General features: G+C 36.1%; 1 protein-coding gene across 2 annotated transcripts in view; it reads right to left on the bottom strand.

Moving 5' to 3' along the window:
• The window catches only part of LOC136834825 (nose resistant to fluoxetine protein 6-like), a 32773-nt gene that overhangs the window by 8124 nt on the left and 11651 nt on the right, over nt 1–12998 (bottom strand). The gene's annotated exons all lie outside the window — the stretch shown is intronic.

Here is a 12998-nt window from a genome sequence, read left to right on the forward strand (position 1 = left end):
ATCTTTTCAAAAATAGATATGGGCATCAATGTTCAAAGCACTTTTTCTTGTGTATGAAAGAAGCAAAAAGATTTAGTTGTTGATGAGTTGTCGAAATATCCATAATATAAATAGTTTTTGAAATGGGCACTGCAGGAATGAAATTAGGATGAAATGGTAAACAGAGAATATTCTTAAGTTCTTTATTAACAACGTGTTGGATTGTAATATGTCTTTTTTTTTTTGCTTTATTTTTACAAAGTTCTAAAAACTATGGAGGGTAACATAATGAATTTCCTATTTTATCAATAATTTTAAACTCCTTTTCCAAAAATTCAGGACTACAGATTCTAAGAGCTCTAAGATACATACTGGAAAATGCTGACACCCTTTGTAAAAACTATTGATATTAACTTAGTATTTAAATATAATAATATCTTGAGAAATAAACTAATGAAGAATAGCCCACCCAATTCAAACAATATTGTACACAGTATTCCTTGCAGAGAATGTAATAAGATTATATTGGTCAAACATCGATAGGACCAAAAAGTAAGACGCTCCAAACACAAATATGCGATTTCGAGAGGCTTATCAAATAATGGCACTGTGGATCACTGGCTTAAGACAGGCCATACGACGAACTGGGATAAGCCAACGGTCATCTGCAAGATCAACGACCACCGGAAAAGAAATCTGCTATAGTTCGTTTACTTTTCTAAGGGTGAGGCCAGGAAAAGACTACAACGCTGCCATATCTATTTCTCCCTTTCAATCTGACCCTCGAGGTCAGTGCCTTGTGTATGGCTTCGCCTGACATCTGTCATTTACCGTCCTTCGCTTTCTAAAGAAACAGCTTCTTCTTCTTCTTCTTCTTCTTCTTCTTCTTCGTTTAACGTGCTATTTCCCATTTTTCATATGGGGTAAGCACGGTGCCTTCTTTTTGAAGCGTTGAGTAAATTTTGGTTGTTCGTAAAGAATTTTCTTTCTTTGTGTGCTTAATGAAACAGTGATCATCGTTCTTATAATAATATCATAATGTGTTTATTGCATTCACACTTAAAATTCGTTGGGGAGTGGGGGTGGGGGGGAATTCGGCTGGAAAAACCTTTCAGGCCAATTGATTATTATCCGTATTCTATTTCAGCATTAGTTATTGGTTACGTGATTAGATTTTTTCAGTGCCTCTGCAGATTAAATAAACTATTTTCATTATTTAGGAGAGAAAAATAATTTACCATTAATTACACATCCCCCTTCAGGTTGTTTCTGAGAGTGAAGACGCTCCAAGGGCGGTGGAGAGATCTGATCCGCTTTGGCTGTCCCTCGGGCCATCCGTACTGTCCACTGACGCCGGCTGCTTGAGGCGACCACCGTTCTTGTTTTTGATCGAGCTGGCCTTTTAAGATGCTATCGCTGACCACGTGTCAGCAGCGGCGGCCAAAAATTATGCCCTACCTATATGTTTTCGTGAAAATATGATGGAGGTTTGTGTGGAAAATATGCGAAGTCAGATGTTTTCGTTGTTGCCTTTAAATGAATCATATTTTTCCGTTTGTTTGAGACGTTTGACACCGCAGGAATTCCTTATTCGCCCCACCCTAGCGACCTTAGAAACGTCAACAGACTGTAGAGGCAGTGTTCACCGAAGCTACTTTCACCAGGAGTCTTAATCTCCACCCTGGATTATCCCTTGATCCTTTCTCCCTGTCTTTTTTGTTTAAAGAACATGCTGCCCAGATTAACAAACTGTGACCCCCGCCCCCCCTTCTGTTTTTGTATATAGACCTCTGTCAACTTCCTTTGTATTCAGTGTGAACTTGAAAATGTAGAATAAACTACGAAAGTACTTGTTCAAAGTCCTGGTCTTCACTTACCTTCTTACGAGAATTTTATTATATATATATATATATATATATATATATATATATATATATATATATATATATATATATATATATATAATATATATATATATATATATATATATATATATATATATTTCTATATGTATGTGTGTGTATCTGTAAGTGTATATGTGTGTGTATGCATACACACTAAGAGCAGTATGCACACAGAAAATTCATCCTTTCAATGGTCGTCCACCATTACTATTTCGAACGCGGAACTACATCCTGTAAACACTTAGTGCCTTAATAATCTCTTCTCACTTGGCTGTTCAGCTTCTCGAATCAGTTCATTCCAGTTTTATTCAAAGAAAGTCCTTTGAACAGGCCTTCTGAGACTGTGGGAATTTTGACCCAGGAATTTTGTTTATACTGAGGACTGTGGGTCCCCTTGTTCCCTTTATAGTCCAGGGGCTTAGCCTCAGAGCCAAGGTTCCCACCTTTTGAAGGAGAGGAGGTAACAAGAGTCAGGGAACACGGAAGCAGATTTCCAAAGCCTGGCATCTAGTTGGAAATAGTCACTGAACCTGGCACTCAGAGGATTGAAAAGAGAAACCCCACAAGATTCCTGTGTATAACTTGTTCACTTGTAAATATTTACATATTACATATTTACAAGTGAACAAGTTATGCACAGGAATCTTGTGGGTTTCTCTTTCCATCTTCAGAAGAAAACTGAAAGAAGTTTTTGTTTGGTTAATCAGAGGATTGCTGGTTTCCACTCGTAAATGTTGGAAGATGTGGTTTGGCTGGTGGTAACCCCTCAACGTGTCCAAGTTATTTTTAAATTTGAAGGCAATGGGTCGCAAGGACACCCGAAAGTCAACGGAGCGAGTGCGTGAGGGAAGCACCGTTCGCATGCACCTGTTGAATAGGGCCACTTCTTTCCTTTGATAAAAAACAACAATGAGATCTCGGGAGAAAATGTGCCACTTACGATAATGAGGGACATGACTTTGCTCTCTCTCCCTCTCTCTCTCTCTCTCTCTCTCTCTCTCTCTCTCTCTCTCTCTCTCTCTCTCTCTCTCTCTCCCTCTCTGATAAAGTACTTCTAGAGCCAAAGATAGTGGTCTCTGCCTCTACAATGCTCTTGAGAAAATGTTGCGACGTCCAAAAGTTCCATGATCTACCCTGTTAGAGCAATGACGGATTTTTGTCTCACCGAGCAGTTAAGAATTAAAGTTAATGGGAAATATAAACTATGAAACATCCTTCAAAGCTCTATGACGTCATTACTGTTTCCCCCCTTATTTACTGAAACGCTGAAGAATTAACAGTGAATATTATCAGAACCTAAGAACTGAAAACACCCTTCGAAGCTCAATGGCAGACATGATTATTTGAACATCACAAAACCTTCTGGTAGATGTGGTTGGAACAGTGAATGGTTTTCTGTGGGAAATAAGACTCTGTCTCCCTTCAAAGCCCTTGGGAAGAGATTATGGTAATTATGAAGTGACTGTCCCTTTCTCTTCGTGCGTGCATTATGCATGCAAATTCATGGTGAATTGTCCCTCGTCATACTGAGCGGGTCACCAATTATTTCATTTGTATTTATTTGTGTTTGATTTCACGCCACACTTGGCGTTCGAAAGTGAATTTCCTTTGAGGTTTGCTGTTTATGGTTGTGTGCTTCTCATAATAATATAATTCTAAAGATAATTATAGCAGCATCAGAAACGATAAGTGATAATAAATAATAATTATTATTACTCTCCGATTAGTTGACTTTCACAAGTCAAATAAGTCTTACCGGGCATAACTAAAGGCTGTTTTACCTTATGCGCCAATATCCAATTCTAAAATTTTCACTGGAACTCTTAACAATAATAACCTGTTTTATTCTTTCTAGCAGTTCACTGAAACTGAGAATTATCTTGAAAATAACGTGTTCTTTCTTTGAAACTGAGTATTCTCTCGAGAATAATCTGGTCTTCTTTCTTTGAAGCTGAGTATTCTTTTGAAAATAACCTGTTCCCTTAAAAATGACCTGTTATTCTGTCTTTGAAACTGAGTATTTTGCTTGAAAATAACCTGGCCTTCTTTCTCTGAAGCTGAGTATTCTCTTGAAAATAACCTGGTCTTTTTTCTCTGAAACTGAGTATTCTCTTGAAAATAACCTGTTCTTTCTTTGAAACTGAGTATTCTCTTGAAAATAACCTGGTCTTCTTTCTCTGAAACTGAGTATTCTCTTGAAAATAACCTGTTCTTTCTTTGAAACTGAGTATTCTCTTGAAAATAACCAGGTCTTCTTTCTCTGAAGGTGAGTATTCTCTTGAAAATAACCTGGTCTTTTTTCTCTGAAACTGAGTATTCTCTTGAAAATAACGTGTTCTTTCTTTGAAACTGAGTATTCTCTCGAGAATAATCTGGTCTTCTTTCTTTGAAGCTGAGTATTCTTTTGAAAATAACCTGTTCCCTTAAAAATGACCTGTTATTCTGTCTTTGAAACTGAGTATTTTGCTTGAAAATAACCTGGCCTTCTTTCTCTGAAGCTGAGTATTCTCTTGAAAATAACCTGGTCTTTTTTCTCTGAAACTGAGTATTCTCTTGAAAATAACCTGTTCTTTCTTTGAAACTGAGTATTCTCTTGAAAATAACCTGGTCTTCTTTCTCTGAAGGTGAGTATTCTCTTGAAAATAACCTGCTGTCCTTTCTTTGAAACTGAGTATTCTCTTGCAAATATCCAGCCCTTTCTCTGAAAGTGAGTATTCTCTTACAAATGACCTGTTCTTCTTTCTATGAAACTGAGTATTCTCTTGAAAATGACCTGTTGTCCTTACTTTGAAACTGAGTAGTCTCTTGAAAATAACCTGTTCTCTTCTCTTTGAAGCTGAGTAGTCCCTTAAAAATAACCTGTTCTTTTTTCTTTGTAGCTGAGCATTCTCTTGAGAATTACCTGTTCTTCTTCTTTCTAGCAGTTCATTGAAACTGAGTATCGTTTATCCATTTCACACATTCACAATAATGCCCTCTCACTTTACCTCTTCACACGGTGAAGAGGGGGGATAATTTTAACATCGGCATCGTTGCGTACAACCTGTTGAGATCAAGGATGGCCGCGGACACACGAGACTCGAAATAGCTCCCTCTCTTGCTACTAAAATTAAGAGTCGAGGGCCTTTATCAGACGTTAAAAAAACAACACTCAAGCATCAGTTCCCAAAGCGCGCCCGTTATCGCACGAATGAAAATGGAAATAAAAAACTGCAGTTTTTACCTTAGTTCTCACAATGCCAGAAGCAGAGGGACACTCGGTGATGCGTTCTTCTTCTTCTTCTTCTTCTTCTTCTTCTTCTTGCGGCCCGGTGTCAACAAAGTGATGATAAAAATTGCTGACAGACCTTTGGACTAGCTCGCATACTGCGACTTATCTAAAGGATTTTAGGTTATTTTGGAACGTCACGTGAAAACTTTTCTTCTTTATTTTTTTTAAGAACAAGAAGAATTCGTATATCTTTCGAGCTTAGTATCCAAAACAAACACACTTTTCTTGAGAGGGCATCAGGTGAAAGTTTTTTCCTTTTTTAGTTTTCTGTAAAAGAAAACTATTGCGCCGGCTTTGTCTGTCCGTTCGCACTTTTTCTGTCCTCCCTCAGATCTTAAAAACTACTGAGGCTATAGGGCTGCAAATTGGGATGTTGATCATCCACCCTCCAATCATCAAACGAATCAAATTGCAGCCCTCTAGCCTCAGTAGTTTTTATTTTATTTAATGTTAAAGTTAGCCATAATCGTGCTTCTGCCAACGATACAGGACAGGCCACCACGGGCTGTGGTTAAAGTTTCATGGGCCGCGTCTCACACAGCATTATACCGAGACCACCGAAAGATAGAGCTATTTTTGGTGGCTTTAATTATACGCTGTAGCGGCTGTACAGAAAACTCGATTGCGCCGAAGAAACTTCGGCCCATGTTTTACTTTTTTTTTTAAGAAGGATTCATATATCTTTGCAGCTTAGTATTCAAAAAGAAGACATGTCTCTCGAAAACGTATCAGAAATTGTCATTTTCGTGTGAATTACTTTAATGTTTTTGGGTGTTGTCTGCAATTTAACTGAGTGAAAATTAGCTTCAAAATAGGCCTGTAGAACTGAGAAGTCTGGTACAATATTGATAAGACAAAAATAATATACCTGGATTTCTCTTATTAATGTCTAAACTCCAGCATAACAAGTAAAAAATGGGCCGAAGTTGCTCCGGCTCAATCGAGTTTTCTGTACATCGCATAATCAAGGCCACCGAAAACAGATCTATCTTTCGGTGGTCTCAGTATAATGCTGTATGAGCCGCGGCTCTTGAAATTTTAACTACGGCCCGGTGGTGGCCTGTCCTATATTGTTGCCACAAGCACGAGTATGGCTAAAATTAAGCTTAAATAAAATAAAATCTACCGAGGTTAGAGGGTTGTAATTTGGTACGTTTGATGATTGGAGGGTGGATGATCAACATACCAATTTGCAGCCCTCTAGCCTCAGTAGTTTTTAAGATGTGAGGGCGGACAGAAAAAGTGCAGACGGACAGACAAAGCCGACATAATAGTTTTCTTTTCAGAAAACTAAAAAGCTTTTTTGAGAATTTTATTCTAAATTTTATTATTGCGTGAAGCGAACTAAAGATCGAAGATATTTAGCCTTCGAATAATTTAAAAAAAAGACATATATTTATAGACATCCTTCTACAATTTTTCTCAACCAGCATTGAATCTTTTGAAAATCCTAAAGTTATTAGTACTCGGAACGAATAAAGATCGGAGATGTCACCTTCGTACAGTTTACTTTCGCAAATATTGTATTCCTGAAATCTTTCCGCATTGTTTTCCAATTAGCACAGATTCTTTGGAGAACGATTTACCTCTCCTCCCGATCACAACTAAAACAACCAATATTCGAAATGGCATAAAGAAATAACCATATTTCAAAATTGCAGGCTGATTCCGAAGTCCGGTCCGTATTTTGAATTTCAATTTTTTGAGAGCGATTCTTTAACTGCTGCAGCGAGTTGTTTCTTAAAAAATACGAGACAAGCTTTGAATTGGATGCGGTACTATAAACAACTAAGCGTCTCTGCCTCAAGTATTCTCTAACTTATATTGTAGTGCATGCTCGGGTATGTATGTAAGCACGTATGTATATATATATATATATATATATATATATATATATATATATATATATATATATATATATATACACATATATATATACTGTATATATATATGTACACACATATATATATATATGTATAAATACGTTAATTTATCTTTATTTTTCTTTAATTTCTTATTGTCTTTATCTGTTTCAATTTATTCACCTACGATTATTCTACGTATTAATTTTTTTTTTTTGCATTCTAATGGTCCTTTGGCTGTATGCATTCTTAATAATAATAATAATAAAAATAATAATAATAATAATAATAATAATAATAACTAAAGTTAAAAAAACACCGAAATCTGTCATGAAATTCTTGTATAAAGAAATCGACAGACTTATGGATAGATATTTGCAGTGCTTAGATCCTTGTTCCCATGTTGAGTTTTTAACCCAGTAATTATGACAGTAAAAGCGAAAATTAACAATAGCAAAATAAATATATACATATTATGTATATATTGACACTGGATGGTATCTAGCGGGGATATTTATTCATGAAGGTTACAAGCTTTCTAGGGCTAACAGTCCTCATTGTCGAATGGCGGGATACTTGACAATGGGGACTGTTAGCCCTGGAAAGCTTGTAACCTTCTTGAATAAATATCTCCGCTAGATACCGTCCAGTTTCAATGAGGTCCCGTTATTAATAGTATTAATGCACAGAACAATTGTGTAAGTGATAAAGTTAAGATATATATATATATATATATATATATATATATATATATATATATATATATATATATATATATATATATATATATATATATATATATATATATATATATATATATATACATACAGTATGTGTGTGTGTGTGTGTGTATGTGTCAGTGTGTGTCTGTAAGACTTATGCACATGGTTGGTGGTGTAAGTGTTGTGTAGTTTGCATAATTCTAATTATGATTTACTGATTGTAAATATATTTTTGAGATTCAAATTGAAATACTTTTACAATGTTGTGTTCGATAAATTTAATCACAGATACGTGCTGAAAATTTGGTATTATTCTGTAGTTTGTTTGTTTTGCATATGCAAATTTGAATCTAATGAATCCCTAAATGTTACAATATCACTTGATTAAAGCTCTGCGACATAAGTTGCTATTTAGTGCACAGACTCATCCAAGGGAGATTCTACCATACAGGAAACAAATCCACTGTGTGAGAAGCATTACTCATCAATATCAGAATCCCAAAAGCGGCGTTTTGCTGAGTCACCCACCTTCGGTGACCAACGCTACTTTAGACGACAGGAGATAGTTTGAGAACCAAAATTCTACGTTGCACGTGGTCCAAAAGTTGTTTGTGCTTAATAATAGAAATGGAAGTCTAAAAATAGTCAATTGCTTTCGCAATTGCGTGAGAACTAGCTGGTTCGAAGAATACTCGAACGCACCTTGGATAAGACACTGCTACTTCAAACGCCGCCTCTTGCAACGGATAAGGAAGAGGAGTTGCCTGATAAGATTATCCTCTTCAAAGTTACTAAGAACGCAGTTGTTGTTGCATGGGTCGTGGCGCGCCGTTGAATATGTTTGGGGTTCCTCTCTCTCTCTCTCTCTCTCTCTCTCTCTCTCTCTCTCTCTCTCTCTCTCTCTCTCTAATTTTCATCCTTATGCTGATCAGTGTATATCAAATAAAAATTTACAGCCTCCAACGCTATTAATGGTCAAAACCTAATTTCTGGTTTCCCTACCACTTTATATATATATATATATATATATATATATATATATATATATATATATATATATATATATATATTTATATATAAATATATATTGTATATATATACACTGTATATATACATACATATATATACATAATATACATATATGCATATATATATATGTATATATATATATATATATATATATATATATATATATATATATATATATATATATATACATATGGCAGTTTGTTGATTTTCCTCTGGAGCCACCTCTGTTAAAGGGTTAAGAGGAACAGCTAAATGCTGAAAGACTATATTGTGTAAGCACACACACACGCGCATACATATATACATATACATATATATATATATATATATATATATATATATATATATATATATATGTATGTATATATATACATATATATATATATACATACATACGTATAATTTTTATTGTCACTATACTGCAATCATTATAAGCACTCTTATTAACTAAGGCAAAGTGCAAATGGACTTGACAAGCAATTTTTTCAGAACACACACACATATATAGATATATGTACACACACACACACACACACACACACACACACACACACATATATATATATATATATATATATATATATATATAATTTATTTATGATCTGAAAAAGATTGCTTGTCAAGTTGCAGGGACTTTGTCCTGGGTAAAAGTGTCCTTATAATAATAATAATAATAATAATAATAATAATAATAATAATAATAATAATAATAATAATAATAATAATAATTTTTCAAGATCCTGAGAGAAAGTGGAAATAATCCAAATGCAGGAGATGAAAACGCGAAGTCTTTCCTCGTGTGTGTAGCACAACAGACCAGCCCTCGCACCCCGCTGAACAAATGCAATAATACCCTAAAAATACTTTATGTTAATTCATCTACTTTCTGCCCAATCTTGGGTATGTTGGGCACCAAACACTTATTATTCGGGGACGGAACTTCGAAAAAAGATAACCGAGGGGGTGTTTAAATTTAGAAGCGCGGTATTCTATATATAGCTTATATTTTGAACAACTCGAGAGAATGGGTTGGATTCTCGACAAAAAAATAAAAATAAAATAAAAATAAAAAAAACACCCGAGCTAATCCGGCTTTCGAAGCACTACTTCAAACGCCGCTTTTGTGAAAGCACGAGATAAGATTATTCTCACGGTGTCAGGTGCCGTTGAAGACTTCTGCCCCCCCCCCCCTTTCCTGTTAAAGGCTCCCCCCCCCCCCACCTCCATAAACCGCCACTCGAAGACGTGTTGCAGTATTGTTGCCCTTCAGATATGATAGTGACTGCCGTTTTGTATTGTTTCTCTTTCGCTTGATGGAACTTGTAGCCTAAATGGAGGTTTTATGGCAGGCATACGCTCTCTCTCTCTCTCTCTGTATCTTTCTCTATGAGGAAACCTCATGTTGTTACACTTTCAATAACTACCGTTTTGTATTGTTTCTCATGCGCTTCATGGAACTTGTAGTGTAGGATAAATTTGGTTAAGTTGTTTTACGGAGGGCATACTCTCTCTCTCTCTCCGTCTCTCTGTCACTGTCTCTCTCTCTCTCTCTCTGAGAACAACTCAAGTTACAGTTTCATCTGAAAGGCATTTCGCGTCTCTACAAGTATAGCATTAGATTAAACAATTATCCGAGAATTATTTCTCTCTCTCTCTCTCTCGTATGGACTGAGAATAATTTGGGTTATTTGTTATAATTATCATTCTCTCCCTCTCTCCTGTAGATTGAAAATAATTTGGGTTATTTGTTTACTGTTATCATTCTCTCTCTCTCTCTCTCTCTCTCTCGTACAGATTGAGAATAATTTGGGTTATTTATTTATCATTATCTCTCTCTCTCTCTCACGTACAGATTGAGAATAATTTGGGTTATTTATTTATCATTCTCTCTCTCTCGTACAGATTGAGAATAATTTGGGTTGTTTATTTATCATTCTCTCTCTCTCTCGTATAAACTGAGAATATTGTAGTGTAACAACGGCACTACAGAAAATACAACTGATAGGTACAAACTGTAATACCATCATTTTGGTGTCTCTCTCTCTCTCAGTTCTTCGTTGGAGGGGTGGACAGAGCTGTCGCCTGGCACTCTGTTAACCCAGCGTTCGACTCTCCTACCCGGCTAATGAAGAATCAGAGGAATTTATTTCTGGTGATAGAAATTCATTTCTCGTCATAATGCGGTTCGGATCCCACAATAAGCTGTAGGTCCCGTTGCTAGGTACCCAGTTGGTTCTTAGCCACGTAAAATAAATCTAATCCTTCGGGCCAGCCCTAGGAGAGCTGTTAATCAGCTCAGTGGTCTGGTTAAACTAAGATATACTTTTTCTTTCTCTCTCTCTCTCTCTCTCTCTCTCTCTCTCTCTCTTATTTTCGCCATACAAGCATTACAAATCACTACAGCTAATAGTGAACACGAAAACTGCAAGTTAACAAATGGTTATTAGATACTGAGGAATAATTTGAAATTTGGCATCTCTTCATTGCACCTTGTTTATCTATTATCTCTCTGTCATCAGCTTGTAAATGTCATTATAACAGATTAAAGACAGTTATATCGGATCTACAGCCTTTTTCCACATACTTTAGTCTTAATCTATATCCCGCACACACAAACACACACACACACAGAAAGAGAGAGAGAGAGAGAGAGAGAGAGAGAGAGAGAGAGAGAGAGAGAGAGAGAGAGAGAGAGAGAGCAAAATGGCGGTATTACAGTTTGTACCTATCAATTATATCTTTTGTAGTGCCGTTGTTACACGACAATATTCTCAGTTCATACGAGAGAGAGAGAGAGAGAGAGAGAGAGAGAGAGAGAGAGAGAGAGAGAGAGAGAGAGCAAAATGGCGGTATTACAGTTTGTGCATATTAATTGTATCTTTTGTAGCGCCGTTGTTATACTGCAATATTCCCAGTTCATACGAGAGAGAGAGAGAGAGAGAGAGAGAGAGAGAGAGACATAACAATAGGAAAAATAACCCAAATTTTCTCAATCCATGAGAGAGAGAGAGAGAGAGAGATAACAATAAACAAATAAACCAAATTATTCTCAATCTATGAGAGAGAGAGAGAGAGAGAGAGAGAGAGAGAGAGAGAGAGAGAGAGAGAGAATGACAAAAATAAACAAACAACCCAAATTATTCTCAATAGAGAGGACGATAACAATAAACAAATAACCTAAAATATTCTCAGTCTATAAGAGAGAGAGAGAGAGAGAGAGAGAGAGAGAGAGAGAGAGAGAGAGAGAGAGAGAGCTAACAACAACAATAAACAAGTAATCTAAAATATTCTCAGTCTATAAGAGAGAGAGAGAGAGAGAGCGATAACAATAAACAAATAACCTAAAATATTCTCAATCTATAAGAGAGAGAGAGAGAGAGAGAGAGAGAGAGAGAGAGAGAGAGAAAGAGAGAGAGAGAGAGAGCAATAACAATAAACAAATAACCTAAAATATTCTCAGTCCATAAGAGAGAGAGAGAGAAAGAGAGAGAGAGAGAGAGAGGACGATAACAATAAACAAATAACCTAAAATATTCTCAGTCTATAAGAGAGAGAGAGAGAGAGAGAGAGAGAGAGAGAGAGAGAGAGAGAGAGAGAGAGCTAACGACAACAATAAACAAATAATCTAAAATATTCTCAATCTATAAGAGAGAGAGAGAGAGAGAGAGAGAGCGATAACAATAAACAAATAACCTAAAATATTCTCAGCTATAAGAGAGAGAGAGAGAGAGAGAGAGAGAGAGAGCTAACGACAACAATAAACAAATAATCTAAAATATTCTCAATCTATAAGAGAGAGAGAGAGAGAGAGCGATAACAATAAACAAATAACCTAAAATATTCTCAATCTATAAGAGAGAGAGAGAGAGAGAGAGAGAGAGAGAGAGAGAGAGAGAGAGAGAGAGAGAGAGAGAGAGCGATAACAATAAACAAATAACCTAAAATATTCTCAATCTATAAGAGAGAGAGAGAGAGAGAGAGAGAGAGAGAGAGAGAGAATAACAATAAACAAATAACCTAAAATATTCTGTCTATGAGAGAGAGAGAGAGAGAGAGAGAGAGAGAGAGAGAGAGAGAGAGAGAGAGAGAGAACAACGATAACAATAAACAAATAACCCAAATTATTCTCAGTCTATACGAGACAGAGAGAGAGAGAGAGAGAGAGAGAGAGAGAGAGAGAGAGGGGGGGGGGGGTCGGTTTCAATTTGGCCTATCCCTCACCCACCTCACC

This window comes from Macrobrachium rosenbergii, chromosome 54 (genome assembly GCF_040412425.1).
Source record: "Macrobrachium rosenbergii isolate ZJJX-2024 chromosome 54, ASM4041242v1, whole genome shotgun sequence".
NCBI lineage: Eukaryota > Metazoa > Arthropoda > Malacostraca > Decapoda > Palaemonidae > Macrobrachium > Macrobrachium rosenbergii.